This window comes from Macaca fascicularis, chromosome 3 (genome assembly GCF_037993035.2).
Source record: "Macaca fascicularis isolate 582-1 chromosome 3, T2T-MFA8v1.1".
Taxonomy (NCBI): domain Eukaryota; kingdom Metazoa; phylum Chordata; class Mammalia; order Primates; family Cercopithecidae; genus Macaca; species Macaca fascicularis.
In genome coordinates this window covers 113,956,118-113,981,421 of record NC_088377.1, presented here as the reverse complement: position 1 = coordinate 113,981,421, position 25,304 = coordinate 113,956,118, and the positions used below count along the sequence as shown (strand labels likewise).

Below are 25,304 nucleotides of genomic sequence, written 5' to 3'. Positions count from 1 at the left end.
TCTTAGACTAAGAGGGTTTTTATAGAGACTACTTTTAAGCAGTTACGTTTTTCTTGAAAATATTCTAGTGATCATTTTTAAAACTTTTAAATTTTTTATTGATACATAATACTTCTACATATTTATGGGGTACTGTGATATTTTGTTACATGCATAGAATGTGTATTGATCAAGTCAGTATATCTAAGCTGACCACTGATATTGAATATTGAACATTTATCATTTCTATATTTTAGGAACATTTAAAGTCCTCTTTTCTATTTTTAAATACACAATATATTAACTCTTGTCACTCTTGGCCAGGCATGGTGGCTCACTCCTGTAATCCCAGCAGTTTGAGAGGCTGAGGCAGGCAGATCACTTGAGCCTAGAAGTTTGAGACCAGCCTAGGCAACAAGGCGAAATGCTGTCTCTACAAAAAATACAAAAGTTAGCCAGGCATGGTGGCATATGCCTGTAACTCACTACATACCCCCATGCCAGCTGGACTAAGGAACAACACTGCTGCTTAATGTTAAAAGTCTCAACATTCTATTTAACTTTTGGAACTACGTAATTACCTTTGTTACTTAGATGCCATCTACGAACTGACTTATTTCTATGTTACCCATCAAACCAACTACTTAAATTACAGGAAAACTTCAAGACTTTAAGGAGACATAGGAAAAGTATTTACAGGCTCTTTCATGAATTAACTTAAACACAGATACAGAACTCAACCTTATGAAATGCATAATTAGGTTAACAAAATTCAAGCATGAAGAAGTAGGATGCATCTCAAAATTCTCTTTTACCAGATGCAAAGGCCTGATGATGACATGAAAACAGAAGACAATCTCCTGCAGATGTTCTTCCTAATACCATGAAACTTAAGTGTGTACTTTAAATAGTGCTACTAAGTTTGAACTTCTAAAATATACCAACTACTTATATGTTCTAGGAAAAAAATTCAGTTGGTACAAAATCACAATTTTAAAAAAACAGGGCAGTTTTACATAACCACAGCAGACAGTTGCGAAATGATAACTCAAGAGAAATGTAAATGTTTTTGCCTTAATAAAATAAACTTACAGCCAGGACAGGCTTGCATCTATTGAAATACAGCCAAGCATTTCATATAGGTTGAGTTCTGCAGATTTGCTTATAGCTACACATCCAGTAGATATTTTTTGATGTCTTTTTGTACCGTTCACTAATTCACTACATAGAAATTACAGTAAAACAGTATTTCCCATGCAGCGTGACATTTCCAACAGTTCTTTCTTGCATATACATAAAAAAGATAAGGCTATCCTTCTGCCCTCCAAAAAAGAATATCTAATTTCATTTTAATGAAAGGTAGCACATTTACTCATATAAACTGGTAAACTGCTTAAACATTTAACATGTGGTTAGCCTCATGGCTTAGTGGGTGGGCGAGGTTTCTGGCTCTCGGTGTTTGGAAAAGGCTCCTCTGCGTCTTGTGTGTCTTTACACTCAGCTCTACGCAAGCTTTATGTTTGTCTAGCAATCATTTCATATATTCCTGGTCCCAGATGAATTCCAGTTAACTTTTTATATGTTAAAATGGGATTTTTTACTTCCGAGAACAGACATATTAATTAAAGGACTATAAGAAAGTATCCAGCACGAGGTACTTTAAAACCTCACTTTTCACACTTTGCTCTCATTGCAGAGTCTATGTTCACAATAAAAGGCATGCAAAGGGAGTCAGGATTGGTGGTATGAGGGGAAATAGTCTCTGTTTATTTCACTAAAAAGAAAGTCAATTTCTGAAGCTTAAGTATATACCTAAATATTGCATTGCTTAATGCCCAACAAAGTGGAAAGAAGGATGGTCAAAATGAAAATTCTTATGAGTTAGAAAGAATTGGTAGATAAGCTAGAGAGAGTCTTTGAATCTACATAATAGCTGCAAAATTACCAACATGTGCATAAAAAAGTAAATTGCGTTAATGAGACCCAGAATCTTCAAAACATCACTTTTCAAAAGAAATATAATGAATCTAAAAACTGATGAAACCAGCCAATACTAAACAGGTCAAAGTAATATTTGATATGAAGGGTTAGAAAAGATTTTAGAAAAACTATCTTATCAACTATTTAAGAATTAGATTCTATTAATTAATTTAGTATATTATGCTTAAAAATAAGCTTCTAATAGTGAACCACTTCATTGTAGAACAAAATTAAATCAGAGTCATCAAAGTCAACTCGTAATTCTGATGAATAGAAACTAAATTATAAACTATCATTGAAACTCAAAGCAAATGTTTAGCAACTCATTCGTAAATCTTCACAAAATAAAATACCAGCAACACTAAATGCAGAAATAATGGCATCTAATAAAAGGTAGTAAACAAAACACATTGCATTAAAATATTAACCATACAAAAGATTTAAATGTTTCTTTTGAGTCAAAAAATTAAAAAGTAAATGAGTTTCATAACATCAGTACAAATGCTACATGAGTATACACTGTTTCAAATTCTTATTCAAAAGATCAAAGTAATGAAACCAGCAATTCACATTTTAAACGGTTAATAAGAAAACCTAACTTCAAAAGTATTTTAGGTTATAAAATAAATATTTGTTCAAATTATTTTACTTTACAAGGTGGTCTCTCTTACAAGAACGTCACTTTAACACTTGTATTATAGAACAATTATCTCAACATTACATACATCTACAATTACCTTAATTAACATCTGTAACAAATTTTAGAATCAAAAGAACAATCCCACTGATTAATATAAAGCATTGATTTGTTTAGCTAACTAAAAACATAATTCTACGTTCATTTACTTTCTCCAAGAAAATTGTCAGAATATAAATCAGCAAAGAAGTTACAAAAAAAAAAAAACAAACAGGTATACGCTTCTTCAAAATTTATCTGAGTTTACAATGTCATGTTTTAGTGAATTGTCAAAATTTCATTTTACATCATAAAAACTATTACTGCTTAAGCATCAATCTGTAATTTATTATTAAGGTTCTCTGCAGGTCATGTAGGCATGCATTACTTGTCATTTAAAAAAAAAATACTAAACAGTTTTAGAGTTTACTTCACAAATAAAGAGGAGGGCCAACTACTACAAGTCATCATGCTACTTTTAATCTATAAGAATCAATTATGTTGTATGTACCTACTTTTGCAAGTTTTTAAAAAAATAAATATATTTAATGTGTTCCAAAGGCAAAATAATCTTTAAAAAAAAACTTTTTAGAAAAGTTTTTTTGAGAAGATGAGGTATTCAGAATACACAGGAAAAAAAATATTCAAAGACGTGACCAAGATGCCTGTAAGGCAGTTATACACTGTATCCAAGTCATATTAGAACAGCCTCCACCAATTCACCCGGTGCCTTCTCTTAGGTGTGACCCAAATCATTAAAAGTCTTGGTAATGAGTAATTATTTAATAACTTCAGGAACAATGTTTTGGCAAAATACTCTTAGGTTTATTTGAGCCCAGGAAATAGATAATCTAATAATCACAATCAATGTAGATACATGATTAACATCTTATACATATTTATTCTGAATTTGTCATTAAAAATGTGAAAATCTATGAAAAACTGTGCTAAGAAATGTAAAAAGAATGACCATAGACAAAAAGATAATAACAAGAAGTTACAGTTACAGCGCTTCCAATAAAAAACGGGAAGGTCACTGTTGTTTTACTTTGTTGGGCTATTCTGGATTAAAATAAAATGCCAACTTAACATTTGATTTTGAATAGATTTTTTTTTCCATGAAGCTACATCATATGATAAAGCAGACCCAAATCAACGGTTGGCAAAATAAAACAGTCTACAACTGCACTGTACACTTGAGTAGCCATTAGCCATATACTGCTACACTTAAATTCAAATGTATTAGTATTAAAAATAAAAACTCAGGTCATCAGTTTAGCTATATTTCAAGAGCTCACATCCTCAGTTAGATAGTGGCTACCACATATAAGAGAAAGACAACTTTTTGTTAATTTTCATATAGGCAGATAAGATTTATAGTTTACTCTATACAACATGATGTTCTGAAGTATTCATTAGTTGTAGAATGACTAAATCTATACAATGTACACATGTACAGCCTCATAGTTGAAAGTTTATATTCTTTGACATTTCCCTAACCCTCTACTATCTACTGCCATAGTATCAACTCTTTCGGATTCCACATGAGCAACATCATTCAGTATTTGTCTTTCTGTGCCTAGCTTACTTCACTTAATATCGTGTCCTCCAAATTCATCCACGTTATTGCAAATGCCAGGATTTCCTTCTTTTTCATGGCCGAAGAGTATTTAATTGTGTATATTTCACATTTTCTTTATCCATTCATTTGTGGATACTTAGGTTGATTCTATATCCTAGCTACAGTGAAAAATGCTGCAATGGACACAGGAGTACTGATATCTCTTTGAAATAATGATTTCATTTCCTTTGGATATGTAGCTAGTAGTGGGGTTAGTAGACAATACGGTAGTTCTATTTTTAATTTTTTTGGAGCCTCCATACTGCTTTCTATCATGGCTGTGGTAATTTTGGGAATGTAAGGGGTCCCTTTTCTCCATATTCTTGTCAACACTTGTCTTTGTCCTTTTCATAACAGCCATTCTAATAGGCGTGAGGTGATATCTCACTGTGGTTGTGATTTACACTTCCCTGATGATTAGTGATATTGAGTATTTTTTCATATACCTATTGGCCATCTATTTCCTTTTCAGATATGTCTATTCAGGTCTTCTACCCTTTTGTTAATATCTTGTTTTCTTGATATGGAGCCAAGTTTTTTTACAGAATTCTGACATTAAGTCTTTATGAGATGTATAGTTCGCATATGAGAGGTATGGGTCCTCTCCTTCTGTAAGTTGTCTCTTCATTTTTCCTCAGCTGTGCAGAAGCTTTTAAGTTTGATGTGACCCCAATTTGCCTATTTTTGCTTTTGTAGCCATTACTCTTGGGGTCATATCAAAAAGTCATCGCCCAGATCAATGTCATAAGGCTTTTCTCCTATGTATCTTCTAGTAGTTTCATAGATTCTAATCTTACATTTAATCCCTAATCTATTTTGAGTGGTTTTTGTATATGGTGTGAGACAAGGGCCTAATTCCATTCTTCTGTGTGTGGATATCCAGTTATCCCAACAATATTTATTGAAGAGACTGCCCATTCTCTATTGTGTGTTCTAGGAAATTTTGTCTAAATCAGTTGGCTATAAACATGGGATTTCTGGGCATTGTCCATAACATTCCATTTGTCCATGTGTGTTTTTATACCAGTACTATGTTGTTTTGGTTACTGTATCTTTGTAGTATATTTTGAAGTCAGGTAATGTGATTTCCTAAAGCTTTGTTCTTTTCCCTCAGTATGGTTTTGGCTATTCAGGCCCTAGCAAAAGCTTTTCCAATTTTTTTAGCTCTTCAAAAAAACTCTTAGTTTTGTAAATCTACTCTACCATTTTCCTACTATTTCATTCATTTCTGCTCTAATCTATATTGTTTCCTTCCTTCTCCTAACTTCAGGCTTAGTTCGTTGTTTTTTCTAGTTCCTTAAAGTGAAAAGTAGGTGAAAGGAAATGTTTCTTCATTTTTGATGTAAGTGTATATTGTTATCAACTTCCCTGTTAGAACTGCTTTTACTGTTTCTCATAGATTTTGGTATGTTAGGCTTCCATTTGTTTGTCTCAAGGAATTTTTTAAGTATAACTTTAAATTCTTCATTGACTCACTGTCTAGTCAGAAGGATGTTTAATTTCCAAGTATTTGTGAATTCTCCAAAGTCCTCCAGTTCCTGATTTATAGTTTTATATTTTGTAGTCAGAAAATATTATTTGGTATCTTAAGTTTTTTAACATGTTTCATAGCCTAACATGATTTACCCTGGAGAATGTTCCATGTGCAGTTGAAAAAAGTCACACTTTTCAGCTGTTTAACTCTTGGATTGAATATCCCGTGTATGTCTGTTATGTCTATTTGATCAAAAGCATAGTTAAAGTCCAATATTTCCTTATTGGTTTTCTGGCTAACTTGCTCATTGCTGGTGGCAGATGTTAAAGTACCCCACAATTATTGCATTGCAGTCTTTCTCTCCCTTCAGATCTATTAATATTTGCTTCATATTATATATGTAGGTATTCCAACATTGGTTGCATATATCACAACTGTCCTATCTTCTTACTTGATCCTTTTGACATTATATAATGACCTTTTTTATATTTCTTTACTAAAAGCATATTTTACCTCATGAATACAGCTATTCCTGCTTTTTTTGTTGTTTCAATTTGTATGGGATATCTTTTTCCACGCCTTCACTTTCAGTGTGTGTGTGTCCTTACAGGTGAAATGAGTCTCTTTTTGGCAGCATATTGTTGGATTTTTTAAAATCTGTTAAACTACTTTATGTCTTGTGACTGGAAAAATATACTTACATTCAAGATAATTATTGATAGGTACAGACTTACAACTGCCATTTTTGTCCATTGTTTTCTAGTTGTTTTGCCAAGTTTTGTTCCTTTCTTCCTCTATCTTCCTTTATGGTCAAGTAATTTTTTTAGTATTACATTTTTAATTTCTTGCTTTTTATTTTTTTGTGTATCTAATGTAAGTTTTTGCTTTGTGGTTACCATGATGCTTACAAAAACCACAATAAATTGTTTTAAGGTGGTGAACACTTTGATTTTAACAACAAAAGCTCTACACATTTACTCTACTCACTCCTCCATATTCAGTAATTATCATGTCACAATTTTCATATTGCATATCCTTAAATTCATTACTATTTTTAATAGGTTTGCCTTTTCACCTTCACACTAGTGATAAACATGATTTACAAACAACCATTACAATATGAGTATTGTGGATTTCACTGTATACTTTTACCATAGAGTTTTATATTTTCAAATGTTTTCATATTATTCACTAGTGCTTTTTTTGGCTTGAAGGATTCCTATTAGCATTTCTTGTATATCAGGTCTGGTGGTGATATACTGCCTCAGTTTTTGTTTGCCCAGGAAAGTATTCATCTTTTCTACATTTCTGAAGGACACCTTTGCTGGGTACACTATTCTTGGCTGACAGTTTTTTTCCCCCCTTTTCAGCATTTTAAGTATATCCTTTTGCTTTTTCTTCGCCTATAAGATTTCTGCCAAAAAGTCTGCTGCTAGCTATATTTGAATTTCTTTATGTTATCTGCTTCCTTTCTCTTGATGCTTTCAGGATCTTCCTAGCATTTAATTTTTGATAGTATTATAATATGTCTTGGAGTCACCTTATTTGGTTTAAATTTGATTGGAGATCTTTGACATTTCTGTCCCTGGATATTTACATTGATCTCAAAATTAAAAAAAAAAAAATTATATTTAAGCTTTCTATCCCTTTATCTTTTCCTCCTTCATGAATGCCTGTGACTCAAAGATTGGCTCTTTGGATGCTGTACCATAAACCCTATAACCTTTCTTCATTCCTTTACTTCTTTTTTCTTCTATTTATTTCAAAATAACCTGTCTTCAAGTTCAGGTTATTTCTTGTGCTTGGCGAATTCTGCTGTTGATGAACTCTATTGCATTTTTCATTCCCTACATTGTATTTTCACCTCCAGGATTTGATTTTTTGAAAATTGTTTCATGCATTATCTAGTAGAAGCTAAAAAATATTATTTCAATCTCATTATATTTCACATTCTGGTCACTTAGTGTTTTCTTCATTTTGTTGAATTGTTTCTCTGTATTTTCTTCAAGTTTGCTGAGCTTCCTTAAAGTTTTGAATTCTCTGTCAGAAAGCTCACATGTCTCCATTTCTTTAGGGTCAGTCACTTGTACATTTTTTCCATATGGTCATGTAATGTTTTCCTGATTGTTCTTGATTCTTGTGATCATTTCTCAATGTCTGCACATTTAAAGATGTAGATACTTATTCCAGTCTTCACAGGTAGGGATTTGACTTTGCTTGGGATAGCTCTGTAGCAGGTGTGACACTGCCTGAAGCCTGAGGTTCACTACATCAGGTGTGGCACCAGATCTGGCCAGAAGCCAGGGGCCACCTGCTGCTGCTGAGTGCTGTTCAGAGGACTGACACAAGCCTGGCAGTGGTATAAATTGGAGATTGAGTCTTCAAAAAAAGACTGAAGCATGGGGCTCTGGGGTCCCACCTGGTGCTACATCTGGTCTAGAGGTTCAGTCTGCAGTTACTGGCTTGAAATACAAAGTTGTGGGAATCACCCTGGTGTTGAGTATTATTGTGATGGGCCAAGTGTTGGGGTTCAAGGCAAAATCTCATACTCACTTCCTTCTTTTTCCTTAAGTGAACAATCTCTCTTCTCCATTCCATGCTGCCATAGTTGGGGAGGAGTAACACAGGTAACAAACTGTCCTTCCTACTCTCTTCAATGCGTATTTTCTTACTACCATGCTACAACCAGGTACTGGAATCTCTCATTTGGTTTCTTTAGCTCTTTTGAAGGTATTTTGACATGTGGATAGTTGTTCAAATTGATATTTCTGGGGGTGGGGTGACAATCACTGGATAATCCTGCTTTGTCATCCTGTTCCACCCATCCACAACATGTTATCATTGTAAAAAGTGTTAATGGAAAGGGTTTGTCTAAACAAAAGTAGTGCTTATATATTATGATTGGTGGCCATATATCCCATTAAATATTTTTTATCATTAATTTACACATCCATACTGCAAAGGAATTTTTATTCCTACCTAGTGTTACTACTTAAAATCTCACTGTGAAAAATTAGATCTGGAACAGGCAAAATTACACATAATCTAAGCTAAAACAGACTGAGCTTGTTCTTCTTTACATAAAAATATTTCTGAAAATGTGGATGAGTATTAAATGTGTAAAAATTAAACACTCAAAATTTCAATGCACCCAGTTTCTGTTTCTAACTAAGGAGGAGTACTAGGGATGAAATTGTTTTTCTTCCTCAACCAACTTTAAAAAAGCAAACTATATGAAACAATGTTTTCTAAAGACATTATACATGTTACAGTGAAGAAATAATCCCTAAGAGACACAAAACAAAGTGAGCTGTACATGTACCCCATCCTACTGCCCACAACAGAGTTTCAGGACATGGTACATGAAGGAATCCAGATTTCATTTCTTTTAATTGAGAGATGAAGTTCAGAATCTGGGGAGACCAAGGCAGACAGAATAGAGTCACAAGTAGAGTACCAGAGAGGAGAGAGCTTCACAGCGAGAGAGCTCTATAGAACATCAGAATATCTTCCTCATAAAGACAGCAGAGTTGTATTGATCAGTGCACCTATGTGAGAAAATTAGTCAAAGGACTAGAAGGAACAGTACTCCATGCACACACAGGGTTGGGAAGATTGGCAATAGCCATGAGCCATACTAGAAAACTTCATAATTAATATGGTTTAAATTTCCCTACCAAAACTCACATTAAAACTTAATTGCCACTGTAACAGTATTAAGAGGTAGGGCCTTTAAGAAGTGATAAGGTCATGAGGGCTCATGAAGGGACTAATGTCTTTATCATGGGAATGGATTAGTTACTGCAGAAATGTGTTCTCGACAAAAGAAATGAGTTCAGCCCACTTCTATCTGCCATGTGCACTTGTTCCCACCTTCTGCTCTTCCACTAGGGGATGATCTTCACCAATTGTCAGCAGCATGCTCTTGGACTTGCCAGTCTCCAAAATCATGAGTCAAATAAATCACATTTATTTATAAATTACCCAGTTCATGTTATTCTGTTATAACACCAGAAAACAGAGTAAGACAATAATTTATAGGGCATTAGGTAGAGTATAAACAAGGGTCTTCCCTCAGTTGTGGGAAAAAATTATCTCTACACTAAATATGCTAACTAGTCCTGCTAAAAGATAAAAAAAAAAACAAGACCCAAATGGATCAAACTGTTTTTAATTACTTGCATCTGGAACAAAGTTCATATTTACAAGAATATAAAAATACCCATCTCCTAAGATAAAATTCACAATGTCTAATACCTTAAATACCGAACATTTTAAAAAGCAGAAAATATGGCCAATTATGAGAAAAATCAACCAAAACCAACCCAACTGACACCAATATTAGAACTAAAAACATTGAAACAGTTATTAAAACTGTATTCCATTTGTTCAAAAACTACAGGAAAGACTGAACATATTTAGCACAGATGTAAAATAGACCTAAACCTAACTTCAAGAGATGAAAACTATAGGATGTGATATTTTTAAAACTCCCACTAGAAATAATTAACAGAAGATTTGATATTAAAGATTAGTGAACTTGAAGACACAGCCATAGAAATGATTTTAAATGGAACAACAACAACAAAAAAAGACAAAAAGAGGAAATTAAACAGACCACCAGTGAGATATGGATCATATTTAGTCAGCCTAATAACAGGTAACCAGAGTTGCCAATAAGTTGGGAAAACAACAGAAAGACATTTGAAAAGTTAATGCTGAAAACATTCCTAATTGAATGAAAATTTTAAAACCACATATCAACACATCTTGAGTATGCATGCAAAAAAGAAAAATCTTAGGCAAGGAAAGGAGGAAGACACTGTGACCATAATGAGGAGATACAAACTTCCTTTCAGTCTAACCCAGAACTGATAGGCATTAGAATCTTCAAAGATACTATAATGGTTGTTGTAATTAAATTACATATATTCAAAAGTTAGAGAATATATTAAAAAGGACCTAAATCAAACTTCTAGAGGTGAAAGATACAGTGCCTAATACAAAAAATACTGTTGTTTAAAATTCAATGCATGTCTGCACACATAAGACAGTACAATGATGTATACCATCTCAGCACATGGATGCTGAGCTCAATTAAATGACCAGCCAGAGCAAAGGAACATCTGTTTGGCACATGCTTTCATAATTATATAAGTTGTGCAACAATAAATGAATGAGTGAAATATCAATTCTGTTGACATATTATAATACTAGCGTTTAAGGTTGAAGGTAACTTTTGTTCTACTTTATATTGATGACAAGGGTAGAGGCTATTCACTTTCAGGCTGCCAGGTCCATTTAATTGAAAATGATAAATTGCAAGAAAAAAATGCTTCTGTACCTGTTAATATTACCAGTATTTAATAGGGCAGTCAGTTTACAACATAATCTAAATAAAAGAAGACAGGAAAAAAAGAACAATTATCATCCATAATTTTTTATTTCAAACTTTTGTTTTCAACCTAACATTTCTAAGTGTTGCACATATAAACTAAAACAGCAAATTCGCGTTCATAATGTAATTTTTGTTTTACTTAATATAGTAGTGATATATTTAAAATTTATTCTGGGATAAATAAAGGATGCTACTTCCAAAAAAAAGTGTGAATATCACTCCCCAAATTTAATTTTTAAGAGGAAAATGAAGTCCCATTTTGAAATGAGAAATACTTTAAAGGTAAATACTACTGTTCAGGACACATACAGAAAATAATTTAAAATAAGAAATAAGCAGTCATTTATTGACACAATAAGATGCTTCATAAAAACTAAAAGGAGGCACTTGTAAGTTAGACAATTTTGAAATAAAAAAATGTTTTTCTAAAAGGCAAAATAAAAAAATTTAAAATTGAATTCTACTCAAAAGATCAAGATAGTAAAATACATGAAGTTGAAATTTATGTACTGTAAATGTCATAAAAATGCAGAACTAGTATTATTATTCTCCTTAATAGCATGTAGCAATTACTTGAGTTGCAATTTTTATTATTTCCTCATATCAACCTCCTTCTTTTCTGCAAGTCACCACAAAGCACCTCGTTGTAGAAGACAGCACTGAAGCAGGGTAGGATAGCAGACAACATAACTTGGAACATTAAGGCATGTTCAAATGAACAAATATTTCTGAATGTCTACACATGCTGACTTGTCAAAGGAGAAGGGATATGAGCACAAAGGTATTAGGGAAGGATTCCAAGAGGAAATGTCACTCAAATTTTTAAGGAGAGTTTGGCAAGTAAACAATTAAAAAAAAAAAAAAAAGTGTTTCAGGTAGAAAGAAAAACTCATGCAGGAAACACATCTAAATCAAGTTACAGGGTACATGTGGAGAACTACAAATAACTTAGTGATTTCCAGAGGGCAAACTACTCAATAAGGAAATGAGAAAGACAGAACAGTAGAATTAGGCAAGAGCCAGACCAGGCCAAGGCTTTATGATCTGAGTTTTGTCCATTAGGAGATGAGAAGCATCTGAAAGTTTTCAATAAGGAGAGTAACTTGGTAAATTTATACAAGCAAAATCTCTCACAGTGGCTATGGTAAGCTCAACTGGAAACAAAAGATAGAAGTTGAGATGAATAGTTCAGAGAAGGAAAAAGACTTTTAAACATTTAAACTGCCTGCATTTGAACATTTCTATCAAAACTTTGAGAAAGGATGAAATTTAGGGATAAAAACATAAGTCAGTGCATAAGTAATACTTTAAATCATGAGGCTTCATGACCCAGAGAGTGCATGTCTGTTAAATAAATGCCTAACACATATAGGATAAAGGTACTAATAACTGTGGCAAACTAGGTCATTTCAGATTGAAAATCTAAATCAAAAATCAGCAAACTGTGGGTCAAGCCTATTTTGTAAATACAGTTTTACCAGAACACAGCTATACCCATTCTTTTGCATATTGTCTATGACTGCTTTGACATGAAAACAGCAGAGTTGATAGTTGTGAAAAAGACTGTGCTTCAGGCCACAAAGCCTAAAATATTTACTATCTGGTTCTTTACAGGAAAAAACTGCCAATTCTCAAAATAAAACAAGGTATCTTAGAGCCAGGCAAAGAAAGTGCTTGAGTTACCTCTTTAAAATGAAAGCATTCCACTAAATGATTTTCAAGATCCTTTTCTCTTGTAACAAAATAGGTTTCTACTATTCGAAAAGGACAAGTATTGGCATTACTCACGAAAATTACGTGATACAGTGATATGATCACTAGGCTTAATTTTGAACTGGGGATAATGCTATCTATGATAATCAACTCTCAGGGTTGCTCTGAAGACTAAAGCCCTGGGATCATTCATTTTAAAGGAAAAGAACGGTGACTCATTATTTCCAGCTTTTCAGTAAGTGTCTGTTATTACTAACATTAACCTAATTATACTAATAACATACATTAGCAGGCCACATTTGCTGGGAGGGTTCTGGAAATTATAAACGTATTTGAAGTTCCATCTCATACCAATGGGAAGAGCAAGAAATACAAGGTCATAGTTGGAATTTTGATAGTTGAGGAAAAAACTCAGAACTCAGTCATTACTATAAACACGTTAACTAAGAAAGTTTAAATCTAGAGGCCTCTCACTATATTCTAGAAGTGGAAGTAATACTCAGTACTCAGAGGAGTCATGCTGGTGACTTTAACCATTCCTACTGTTCCCAAATAAGTTTTTCAGTATTGACTCTGGGACTACCTTGACGACACTTGCTACATTCCACCTCAGCAAGTACCAGTAGAATTAAGCTTAAATATTGAGCATTTAGCTAAAATTAAGTTCCATAATTCCATAAAACAAAATCTCTGGTGCCCAGAAAATTGAATCATATTACACTTTTCAAAATTATCACACATAAACTTATTGGTAACAGGATTCGAGCCAAAAAAATCTGAATCTAGAAGTTTCTGGTACTGATTCCATTATCTTTCTATACTTTCCATACGAGAACAGTTCAGGCTTTCCAAAACCTGCAAAAGTAATCTATTTTTAGGTGGCTACAGATCTTAATCCTAAGGCAACAGCATATAAGCCTGGTAATATTCTTACCATCTTCCTGTCTGCCAACAATTCAACCAATAGAAAAGGTTTTTTTCTGTTTTTGTTTTTCAGAATATGAAGTATTACAATAAAAAGGATTTCACTAAAAAAATCATCTGCCATACAGACACTATAGAAGGCTTGGAAAAGACATTGTAATATAAAAGATATATTTTAAATTTTGTCTATCCCTAGAACTCTATTAAAATTCAATATTAAGAAAGTCATAAAGGAGTCTAACTTGCCTTTCAAAGTAAGCTTTGAGAGCTTTTGTACACACACACACACATACACACACAAATGAACAGAAAACTTTTGAATATGAATAAAATCTTTTAAATTATACTTTGCCAAAAAATCTGGGATCTTCATATGCCTATTCAACCTTAAAAAACAAACCACAAAGTTCTTGCTTTAATCTTCCCTAGCTTACTATCATTCGCCAAGTTTTATAAGACATAAAATTAGAGGCTATACTTCTTTTCTCTCATTTATTTAAGCTTCAATTCTTAATGCTTTGATCTCTTAAATATATCTTGATTTCATTTGGTTCACTCCCACTAAAACTACCTGCCTTTGTTTCGCCTGCTGTAACACATACCATCGACCAGATGGCTTATTAACACCAGAAATTTTTTTCTCACGGTTCTGGAAGTTGGAAGTACAAGATCAGATTGCCAGCATCATCAGGTACTCATGAGGGCCATCTTCCAGCTTGCAGACTGCCAACTTCTCATTGTGTCCTTAGGTAGTGAGAACAAACTCTGACTCTTCTTAAAATGGCATTAATCTCATTAATGAGGGTGCTACTCTCAAGATCTAATCACCTCCCAAAGCACCCATCTCCTAATGCCATCATTATGGGGGTTAAGATTTTACCATATAAATTTTGAGGGGACACAAATATTCAGTCCAATACAGTAACCTAGTCCTCACTACCACTATTATTTCTTGTACTATTATACTGCAGTAGCCCCCTAACTAAACCAGGAATTTCTCTGCTTATTTTAATCTACTTTCCATCCTGCATCGAGGATGTATAAGATGGAAATCTGATCACATCAATTACTACTAGGCAGTGCTGCTTTATAGACTTCAAACTTAGAAAGCCTAGCTCAAACTCAAACCAGTCAAGACCCCACACTCAACACTTCACAATCTGCCATTCCTTCAGTTTCAGACGCACTCAGTGGCTCTTTCTAATTCCAACCACTCTATGTGTTTCTTTGTCCATATAGAAATGCCAGTCCTCTCACTCCTCACAGAGTTGGACCCTGCTCCGTCTTCCAAATACTGGCTTCCTCTCACATCCTTAAGATGACTTCTCCAGGCTGAATTACCTCTTTCTCAAGCACACCTGACTAAAGTTCTCAAACCTTCCATGGTAGATAGAAGGGAAAGGGACCAGGGATTTCGTTAACTATCAGTCACTAAAGCACTTCCCTGGCTAACTGGTTATTTTAAGTAAACTCTTATTACAAATCCTTATTTTAGAAAAACCAGACCAATACAATTTTTTCCTTAATATATAATAACCTGGAAAATTAGCTTACATAGAATATTTCAGTAATCTAAAGTAAGATGCTGTTTTTTTTAAAAAAAAAAAAAAGATTATATTATTAAATAAGTTCCATGTAGGCCAAAATATCTATCGCACAGACATTAAATCAATACTGTGTGAGTCCATATTAAGTAATCTATTAGGTAAGGGAGAGAATAAGATCATTCCCTGCCAAGTGCTAACTGGATAGTATACACAAAATAAGTTTAAAATGAAATGGTAAGAAGAAACAGTGTGAACATTACTCACTATGGAGTCATTCTCAGATGGAAGGGCTTGGATAGACATGAAAGGATAGATTCACTGATGAAAAAAATTTTGTAACAGTTATTAAGCAGAGAGAAAAAATAATGAAACACAAAAAGGGAAAATTTAGACTTAATCTGTAAACATTAGACATAAAAAAGAGGATAAGAAATGGACAAATACAAGAGAAAACATCAAAATAACCTATGAGTCTTGTGATAAGAATTAACACAGAAGGTCTCAAAAATGGCTTGAAATAGGAATATCATATCACCTGATTCATATTTAATATAACTGTTAAAACCTGAATTATTCTACTAAATCTACACATTAAGATCATGCATAAGAGCGTATGAAAGCAAAAAGACTTCACAGCATGTTCTAGTATAGAAAATAATTTTAGAAAAAAGAAGCCATTTAGGGCCAGGCACAGTGGTTCATGCCTGTAATCTCAGCACTCTGGGAGGCCAAGGTGGGTGGATCACTTGAAGTCAGGAGTTTGACACCAGCCTGGTTAACAGGGTAAAACCCCATCTCTACTAAAAATACAAAAACTTAGCCAGGCGTGGTGGCGGGCACCTGTAATTCCAGCTACTCAGGAGGTAGAGGCAGGAGAATTGCTTGAACCAGGAGGCAGAGGTTGCAGTGAGCTGAGATCATGCCACTGTACTCCAGCCTGAGCCACACAGCAAGAAACATACCAGAATCTCTGGGACACATTTAAAGCAGTGTGTAGAGGGAAATTTATAGCACTAAATGCCCACAAGAGAAAGCAGGAAAGATCTAAAATTGACACTCTAACACCACAATTAAAAGAACTAAAGAAGCAAGAGCAAACACATTCAAAAGCTAGCAGAAGGCAAGAAATAACTAAGATCAGAGCAGAGCTGAAGGAGATAGAGACACAAAAAACCCTCCAAAAAATCAATGAATCCAGGAGTTGGTTTTTTGAAAAGATCAACAAAATTGACAGACCGCTAGCAAGACTAATAAAGAAGAAAAGAGAGAAGAATCAAATCAACGCAATAAAAAATGATAAAGGGGATATCACCACCGACCCCACAGAAATACACACTACCATCAGAGAATACTATAAACACCTCTACGCAAATAAACTGGAAAATCTAGAAGAAATGGATAATTTCCTGGACACTTACACTCTTCCAAGACTAAACCAGGAAGAAGTTGAATCCCTGAATAGACCAATAGCAGGCTCTGAAATTGAGGCAATAATTAATAGCCTACCAACCAAAAAAAAGTCCAGGACCAGATGGATTCACAGCTGAATTCTACCAGAGGTACAAGGAGGAGCTGGTACCATTCCTTCTGAAACTATTCCAATCAATAGAAAAAGAGGGAATCCTCCCTAACTCATTTTATGAGGCCAACATCATCCTGATACCAAAGCCTGGCAGAGACACAACAAAAAAAGAGAATTTTAGACCAATATCCCTGATGAACATCGATGCAAAAATCCTCAATAAAATACTGGCAAACCGGATTCAGCAGCACATCAAAAAGCTTATCCACCATGATCAAGTGGGCTTCATCCCTGGGATGCAAGGCTGGTTCAACATTCGCAAATCAATAAACAAAATCCAGCATATAAACAGAACCAAAGACAAGAACCACATGATTATCTCAATAGATGCAGAAAAGGCTTTTGACAAAATTCAACAGCCCTTCATGCTAAAAACGCTCAATAAATTCGGTATTGATGGAACGTACCTCAAAATAATAAGAGCTACTTATGACAAACCCACAGCCAATATCATACTGAATGGGCAAAAACTGGAAAAATTCCCTTTGAAAACTGGCACAAGACAGGGATGCCCTCTCTCACCACTCCTATTCAACATAGTGTTGGAAGTTCTGGCTAGGGCAATCAGGCAGGAGAAAGAAATCAAGGGTATTCAGTTAGGAAAAGAAGAAGTCAAATTGTCCCTCTTTGCAGATGACATGATTGTATATTTAGAAAACCCCATTGTCTCAGCCCAAAATCTCCTTAAGCTGATAAGAAACTTCAGCAAAGTCTCAGGATACAAAATTAATGTGCAAAAATCACAAGCATTCTTATACACCAGTAACAGACAAACAGAGAGCCAAATCATGAATGAATTTCCATTCACAATTGCTTCAAAGAGAATAAAATACATAGGAATCCAACTTACAAGGGATATAAAGGACCTCTCCAAGGAGAACTACAAACCACTGCTCAGTGAAATAAAAGAGGACACAAACAAATGGAAGAACATACCATGCTCATAGATAGGCAGAATCAATATTGTGAAAATGGCCATACTGGCCAAGGTTATTTATAGATTCAATGCCATCCCCATCAAGCTACCAATGAGTTTCTTCACAGAATTGGAAAAAACTGCTTTAAAGTTCATATGGAACCAAAAAAGAGCCCGCATCTCCAAGACAATCCTAAGTCAAAAGAACAAAGCTGGAGGCATCACGCTACCTGACTTCAAACTATACTACAAGGCTACAGTAACCAAAACAGCATGGTACTGGTACCAAAACAGAGATATAGACCAATGGAACAGAACAGAGTCCTCAGAAATAATACCACACATCTACAGCCATCTGATCTTTGACAAACCTGAGAGAAACAAGAAATGGGGAAAGGATTCCCTATTTAATAAATGGTGCTGGGAAAATTGGCTAGCTATAAGTGGAAAGCTGAAACTGGATCCTTTCCTTACTCCTTATACGAAAATTAATTCAAGATGGATTAGAGACTTAAATGTTAGACCTAATACCATAAAAATCCTAGAAGAAAACCTAGGTAGTACCATTCAGGACATAGGCATGGGCAAAGACTTCATGTCTAAAACACCAAAAGCAACGGCAACAAAAGCCAAAATTGACAAATAGGAACTAATTAAACTAAAGAGCTTCTGCACAGCAAAAGAAACCACCATCAGATTGAACAGGCAACCTACAGAATGGGAGAAAATTTTTGCAATCTACTCATCTGACAAAGGGCTAATATCCAGAACCTACAAAGAACTCAAACGAATTTACAAGAAAAAAGCAAACAACCCCATCAAAAAGTGGGCAAAGGATATGAACAGACATTTCTCAAAAGAAGACATTCATACAGCCAACAGACACATGAAAAAATGCTCATCATCACTGGCCATCAGAGAAATGCAAATCAAAACCACAATGAGATACCATCTCACACCAGTTAGAATGGCAATCATTAAAAAGTCAGGAAAGAACAGGTGCTGGAGAGGATGTGGAGAAATAAGAACACTTTTACACTGTTGGTGGGATTGTAAACTAGTTCAACCATTATGGAAAACAGTATGGCGATTCCTCAAGGATCTAGAACTAGATGTACCATATGACCCAGCCATCCCATTACTGGGTATATACCCAAAGGATTATAAATCATGCTGCTATAAAGACACATGCACATGTATGTTTATTGCGGCACTATTCACAATAGCAAAGACTTGGAATCAACCCAAATGTCCATCAGTGACAGACTGGATTAAGAAAATGTGGCACATATACACCATGGAATACTATGCAGCCATAAAAAAGGATGACTTTGTGTCCTTTGTAGGGACATGGATGCAGCTGGAAACCATCATTCTTAGCAAACTATCACAAGAACAGAAAACCAAACACCGCATGTTCTCACTCATAGGTGGGAACTGAACAATGAGATCACTTGGACTCGGGAAGGGGAACATTACACACCGGGGACTATCATGGGGATGGGGGAGTGGGGAGGGATTGCATTGGGAGTTATACCTGATGTAAATGACGAGTGGATGGGTGGTGACGAGTTGATGGGTGCAGCACAGCAACATGGCACAAGTATACATATGTAACAAACCTGCATGTTATGCATATGTACCTTAGAACTTAAAGTATAATAAAAAAATAAATAAATAAAAATTTATCAATTCAAAAAAAAAAAAGAGGTCATTTAGATGCCATCAAAGGCATCCTACTCTGTTTATAGATAAGGATTTTGAACTAAAGTTCAAAAACATTAAGTAACTTGGACAGGTAAAGAGACCCTTGTTATTTGAAGACCTAGTACTTGTGACTTAAATCTTAACTCTAGATTCAGTATCCTTCCCATGCTCATTTTACAAGTTACATTTATACATGAAGTAATGGTCTTTTAAATATTATAACAAAGCCATATTAAAAGGCATATTTAAATTGTATTTATTACAAAATATAACCATTAACTTTAATGATATTGAAAATATAATAGTTGGTTCCATCTTTGTAAATAAATAGCATACAAGAATTAAAGCTAAAGTCTCTTTCCATTATTTAAATAGAAGTCAGTAGCAAAAAAAAAAAGAAAAGGTAGTGAGAGAAGTTGCCAGGCATCTTTTTAAAAAACTGAATGACCACATAAATTGTTCACATTTCTTACCTAGGGCTACAATCAATGTGAAATGCCTAACAAAGTCTAGTTTCATTTATTTTGCCGCCTGTGCATTTCATCTTAAATGTTATAAACTGATTTACTAGAATAGCACTGGAAAATAAATTCACAATCTTGCCAATCTCAGTCATCTGACCAACTTGAGAAAACTACTTCCAATAGGGAAATAAATAGCAATACCAAACTCTGTGCTTAATCAAGAAAAATTTACTCAAAAAACTTAGACAAAGTTCTCTGGAATTCATTTTATTCACATATTGCTTCAGAATACCATTCTATCTGAAAATAACTTACCATTAAAAGAATGAATACTAGGGAGGTGTGCCCTGTGAGAATCATTTCTTTACACATCAGTTACATATCCATCACAACTAATCTCTGGGAGTATTCTATATCCCATAACACAAACTTTCCATTAACCATTTAGTCATAAGCAAAGATCCCTAAAACTTATAACAACACCCTCAATTCTTTCTATTCAACATCTCGTACTAGAATGATTTCATCATTCGTCATCTTTGTGTAAGAAATGAATCCATTCATAACCGCAACTAGATAAAATATGCAAAGGTATTTTAACCAGTATTTATTTAGGTTTTCTTATTGATTTAGGTAGGAAATACCTGAGACATACTACATTAGCAGAAAACAAATGAAAAAATTTATAGAATTTATACAAGTAATTGTATTTGTGCCACTGGAGCAGTGTACAACTATGAAAGAGAAAATTTTAACATCTCTTAAGTGCCAACATAAAAATTCAGTATATAATAAAGCTATAGTTTTTCTGACTAAAAAAAATAAAAGAATCCATAAGGCTACAGTAGCAATAAGGCTGAGAGAGGAATGGAAGAGGGATTTGGACTGGTTTGCTCTTAAAGTCAATCATTGGTTATTACACACACACACACACACACACACACACACACACACACACACACACATATATATATATATATATTCACACACACACTATTCATTTAAAAATGCAAACTATCGGCCGGGCACGGTGGCTCAAGCCTGTAATCCCAGCACTTTGGGAGGCCGAGATGGGCGGATCAAGAGGTCAGGAGATCGAGACCATGCTGGCTAACACGGTGAAACCCCGTCTCTACTAAAAAATACAAAAAATTAGCCGGGCGAGGTGGCAGGCGCCTGTAGTCCCAGCTACTTGGGAGGCTGAGGCAGGAGAATGGCATGAACCCAGGAGGCGGAGCTTGCAGTGAGCTGAGATCCGGCCACTGCACTCCAGCCTGGGCGACAGAGCGAGACTCCATCTCAAAAAAAAAAAGAAAAAAAAAAAGAAAAAAAAAATGCAAACTATCAGGGACCTGAAACAGATTATAAAAAGTAAACCCAATATGGATGCAGTGAGAATGAAAATAGCCAGCTCTTTTGTTTGATATGAACTTGTGCCTTGAAAACACATTTTCTTAGTCTAGTAATAACAGAGTTAACAAAAGAACAAGTAGTTAAATAAAAGATGACAAAGATATGTCTTGGATCTGGTATTAAATTTAACAGCATCATCGATTTTTATAACAAATTCAGTAAGGCTCAATACTCTCTATGAAACTAAAGAAGCCATTAGCACATAGAAGGAATCACTGTTTTTTAAATTGTCATTTTTTATTAAGAAGGAATATTAAACACATATATGTATATATATTTTTACTTTTTCCATGTTATTACTTAGCACATTCATGAGACCATAAAAGTAGCAAGTATATATGATACATAGTAATACACTAGATTGATTCAGCTCCTGGCTCTGCCACTGGTGAGCTTTGGAACATTCTGGAAACAATTTACATCTGTGACAGTTTCTCCAGATGTGAAAATATCGAGTGTAAATGGATGGTGACTTTCTTTTCTTTTTTTAATTTGCTGACATGTTCAAATGTTAAATATTTTCAAGTATTTTAGAGATAATTTATTGTAATGTCAATAAACTACTTCCTAATAACTAGAACTCAATTCAATACTTTTGAAGGTTATGTTCCTCACAGTATTAAAATTCCCCTTGGTAAATTATGCTTTCAGCTAAAGTAAATTCATGAGATTTTTAACTCTCATAAAACACCAATAAAATCATTGCATATACAAGCAGAGTAAAGCAAAGCTCTCATATAATTAGATAATTACAGTAAAACTTTTGCTATGGAAAATGCGATTAACTATTTCATCAAGCAAAATTTAAGAGTTTGCTTTATATTTTGAATTTAGATTTGTTGCCAATTTCTTCCCACTTTTAACAATTAAACACTTATTTGGTACCTATTATGTGAACTTGCTGTGTTTCTTTAAAAAAAGCTTTAAATAACAAAATATAGTCCACTATTTTACCTGATAGTAGCAAAGGATATTTTGTGAAAACGTTGCCAGAACCAAATACATAAGGAGCTCTATTTTACTTTTTGGATGTGGGAAGGTATTTTTTGTGGTTTTACAATCGGTTTTACATAATACTGCTAAAAAACACACACAGTTAGCTTTTTCTCCTGAAATCTCCTTTCTCCATCACTGGGTAAAAAATAGCTCTCTGATCACTAATTTGTAAGCAAGGAACTCAGCCTACAGTTCAGATTCTTACTACCTAATAAATCTTCTTTAATGTAGGTAAATTTTTGTTGTTGTTGTTTGTGAGACAGAGTCTGGCTCTGTCGCCCAGGCTGGAGTACAGTGGTGCGATCTCAGTTCACTGCAACCTCTGCCTCCCGGATTCAAGCAATTCTTCTGCCTCTGCCTCCGTAGTAACTGGTACTACAGGCACATGCCACCACACCCCACTAATTTTTTGTATTTTTAGTAGAGACAGGGTTTTACCATGTTAGCTAAGATTATCTCAATCTCCTGACATCGTGATTTGCCCACCTCGGCCTCCCAAAGTGTTGAAATTACAGGCTTGAGCCACTGTGCCCAGCGAAATCTAATCTGTTTAAAGTGATTTTTACATGAGAAATTTTATGAATTTACCTTTTAGTAGTACTGCAACACATTTACTATATTACTTCATTTTTCTAAGAATTTTTTCATCATTACTTAATGAACAAAAACACATAAAAGTAGAAAACAGAGAACTGGGTATGTCCCATGTTCATACCATATTTTTTGTGACAGGTCACCACCCAAAAAACTTTTAGAAAATCGTTTTTGAAAGATGCAATCTGACAGAGGTGATAGCAATACTACACACCCCTGTAAATGCAATGAACAGAAGGCTAACAACAACTTCAGTCAAATCAGGGCAAAAATTGAGCACCTCAATAACAAAGTGCAGACTAAGCACTTAGAGAAATCATATATGAAAAAAACAGTTTCAAATATAATTCTGACACAATTTTATTTTTACAAAAGAAAGTGCTGGTTTATAGCATTAGATTTTTCTTGTTAAGACATAAGGGATCTAAACTTATAAAATTCCATTATGCTGACCAGTCTCTAATAAAAAAATATATATTTTTTTTCACTTAAGTAGGGATATTCTCTTAGTATAAGGTGTGCTTCTTATCAGGCAATTGTTTCTAAAAGCTCACAGTTAAAAGACTGCATAGAATCATAATATCATGCTAACATACACAGATTCATTAAGAACAGAACATTTAGGGCCGGGCGTGGTGGCTCAAGCCTGTAATCCCAGCACTTTGGGAGGCCGAGACGGGCGGATCACAAGGTCAAGAGATCGAGACCAGCCTGGCTAATACGGTGAAACCCCGTCTCTACTAAAAAATACAAAAAACTAGCCGGGTGAGGTGGTGGGCGCCTGTAGTCCCAGCTACTCGGGAGGCTGAGGCAGGAGAATGGCAATGGCGTAGACCCGGGAGGCGGAGCTTGCAGTGAGCTGAGATGCGGCCACTGCACTCCAGCCTGGACGACAGAGCGAGACTCTGTCTCCAAAAAAAAAAAAAAAAAAAAAAAAAGAACAGAACATTTATAATACGACCCACCCAACAATTTCAGGCCACTTGACGCTGAAATCTATTTTACTTCAAGTAAACAATATTATCAGTCTCTAAATAATATGGTTTGGCTCTGTGTCCCCACCCAAATCTCATCTCAAATTGTAAATTCCCACATGTCAAAGGCGGGACCTATAATCCTCATGTGTCAAGGGAGGGAGGTGATTGAATCATGGGGGTGGTTTCTCCCATGCTGTTCTCGTGATAGTGAGTTCTCATGAGATCTGATGGTTTCGTAAGTGTTTGGGAGTTCCTCCTTCATTCTTCTCTCACTTGTCACCTTTTGAAGAAGGTGCCCGCTTCTCCTTCCACCATGATTATAAGTTTCTTGAAGCCTCTCCAGCCATGCAGAACTGTGAGAATTAAACCTCCTTTGTTTACAGGTTGCCCTATCTAGGGTAGTATCTTTATAGCAGTGTGAAAACAGACTAATAGAGTAGATGATGGTAAAAATCTGTAGAATTCTGAGAATTCAATATAATTACAATAAAATAAAGTTACATCTAGCAAAACATAAGTATTTTATTAAGTTTGTCAAAGTAATATTGGCAGATGCCTTAAATCATGCTAAATACTATAGGAATGAGAACTTCCCAAAAGAAGACTACATAAAACATATAAAAATAAAGGAGAATGATGACCAAAGAGATGGCCCAAAAATATTTCTAATATCAAAGGATTAATCATGAACATTTTTAGAGATCTAGAAGTACCCTAAAAATATTTTTGCAAAAATAACCACCTGAAGGCTGGGTGCAGTGGCTACATCTGTAATCCCAACACTTTGGGAGGCCAAGGTGGAAAGATTGCTCGAGCTCAGCAGTTCAAGACCAGCCTGGGCAGCACAGCAACACCTCATCTCTACCAAAAATTTAAAAAGCTAGCCAGGCATGGTGGCATGCACCTGTACTTGCAGCTACTCAGGAGGCTGAGACAAGAGGATCACTTGGGAGACGGAGGCTTCATTGAGCTATGATCACACTATACTCCAGCCTAGGCAACAGAGTGAGATCCTGTGTCAGTCAATCAATCAATCAATAACCACTTGAAATGAAGCATATCATAACATACTATTATATAATGTCCACAAGATTATACAAAAAGTTTAATTTTGCAAACATAACCTAAAGGATTTTTAAGAAGATAAAACTATTTTAATAAGTATCTTCATTCTTTTAAAAAAAAGTCTTGAATTTTTTTTTCTGCTCTTCATGGTGAAAGTTTGCTCCCTTCTGTAAGTGGATCTTAGAATAGTAGCCTCTTACTTGTGCCAGTTTACCTTAGCTAACAAAAATTTCCCACGTTAAACAATTTCTAGCCCATTTCACCTTTCATTAGAGACA

The 25,304-nt window shown here is 34.7% G+C and overlaps 1 protein-coding gene across 6 annotated transcripts in view; it reads right to left on the bottom strand.

Annotated features, from left to right (window-relative positions):
• CRPPA (CDP-L-ribitol pyrophosphorylase A) overlaps nt 1-25,304 on the bottom strand; it is a 328,191-nt gene that overhangs the window by 130,269 nt on the left and 172,618 nt on the right. The gene's annotated exons all lie outside the window — the stretch shown is intronic.